The sequence below is a fragment of the Fulmarus glacialis genome, unplaced genomic scaffold, assembly GCF_000690835.1.
Source record: "Fulmarus glacialis isolate BGI_N327 unplaced genomic scaffold, ASM69083v1 scaffold14745, whole genome shotgun sequence".
Lineage (NCBI taxonomy): Eukaryota > Metazoa > Chordata > Aves > Procellariiformes > Procellariidae > Fulmarus > Fulmarus glacialis.
In genome coordinates, this window is record NW_009212523.1 from 20,665 (window position 1) to 22,612 (window position 1,948).

The 1,948-nt window shown below is 41.4% G+C and overlaps 1 protein-coding gene across 1 annotated transcript in view; it reads left to right on the forward strand.

Moving 5' to 3' along the window:
• LOC104076898 (cytochrome c oxidase assembly protein COX16 homolog, mitochondrial) overlaps positions 1–1,948 on the forward strand; it is a 17,183-nt gene that overhangs the window by 10,130 nt on the left and 5,105 nt on the right. The window lies entirely within an intron of this gene.

Below are 1,948 nucleotides of genomic sequence, written 5' to 3' on the forward strand. Positions count from 1 at the left end.
GGTAAGAAACAAAAGTCCTAAACTACACTAACTCTGTGTGAATGTTACCTGAACTAACTGAGGCCAGGATAGCGGCAAATTGTGCACGCTTCCAAGTGTTCATAGTCCTAGCAAGTTGTTTGAAATAAACCTTCTCTGTGGTGTCAGGAGGCTTTTGTGTGCTCCAGACAGGGACATGCTGTGGAAATCCATATGCTCTTCCTACCAGCCGCAGAACTGTCATTTTTTGCTCTTACTGCACTCCGGCACTGTAAAAGATGACATATCCCCTTTGGCCAAGGTCACCTTTATATAGTTGAAAAACAGCCTGCAAACATCCCAAACGCTGTCCCTGGCTGCTCCTCTTCTAGAGGGTTCTGCTGCAGTAACTAGGACATACCTTTACAAAGTTTAATATGATACAAAGTTGGCAAGATCAAGCACTCAAATTTGGGAAATTCCTTGGTCCTATTAACTTGGCTAGGTCTCCCAAGCTGTAAATTCAGAGAGAAACCTTAATAAGCAGCACTTCTCTTTCTGGGGCACATTAACCATAGCTTGATAAAACTTCCATATACAAGGGAAATGAAAACTGTTCTAAATGTACTTCATTGCTTAATTAAAAGTGAAATTTGCTGAATTTTGGATGTTTGATCTTGAAGGCATACTATTTGTCGTGGTTGTGCCTGGCAGGCAGCCAAATACCACACAGCCGCTCACTCACTCCCCCCGCCTCCTGCAGTGGGACGGGGAGAGAATCGGAAGGGTAAGAGTGAGAAAAACTCGTGAGTTGAGATAAAGACAGTTTAATAAAACAGAAAAGGGAGAATAATAATGATAATGATAAAATATACAAAATAAGTGATGCACAATGCAATTGCTCACCACCCGCGCTGACCGATAACCAGGTAGCGATCGGTACTTCCTGGATCACGCCTACCATTCATATACTGAGCATGATGTCACATGGTATGGAATACCCCATTGGCCAGCTGGGCTGGCTGTCCTGATTATGTTCCCTCCCACCTTGTGTACCTAGCTCAGTCAGTAGACATGGGAGCTGTCCTTGGACTAGGAGGGCACTTAGCAACAACTGAAAACATCAGTGTGTTATCAACATTCTCCTCATACTAAATCCAAAACACCGCACTAGCAAGAAATTTAACCCTATCCCAGCCGAAACCAGGACACTATTGCACTCATACTGTTCTTTATGTTGGATGTTTCAGTTTCATTTTTGCTTAAGAAAAGAAGATAAGCTGAAAGTAAATGACCCATGCATGAGTTCTCTTGACTTTACCCATAGAGCTTGTGAATCCTTTGGACTGAGAAGTCCATCTTGGGTGATCTGCAGGTGTAAATGCATAAATGGCACTGGATTATCTTCTGAGATTTAATGTGGGTTTTAAGACATTCTTCATTTTAAGAAGGGAAACTGCTTGTCAGTTGGAAGGAAATCGTGGCAAACTCTAATTCCTAGATGGAAGTCTATCTGCCTGATGTTATTTGCTGGGATTTAAAAAATTCCAGGCTGTGTAATTATGTAGTTTTAACTGAGTGCTGTAATTGTTTGGTTTACTGAGTAATTTGTATCACTACAGCATCTTCACACAAAACTATGAGAGCACTCTGCGAACATTAATTAAACTCTGTGACACCTCTGAGATGGAGGCAAGTCCTGTTCTCATTCTTTGAATTGGGAAAATAATGCACAGAGAAATTGGTGGTGCAGTTCCTTGATGCGCATCTTTCATAACATAGCCACCTAAAGATGTTTCTGTTCTCTCTCTGCCCAATGAGTCCTTCAGCTGTGCCAGGTCAAGTGTTTTCATAGTCTTATACTTAAATAGGATTCATTCATAAACATTATCTATTTGTTTTCCTAATCTCTTTCGTTTTTCTGATTGGGGCATAGCCCCACATAGTGCTGAATTGGCATAATTAAAGGGAAGATAACCTATGGGGAAAG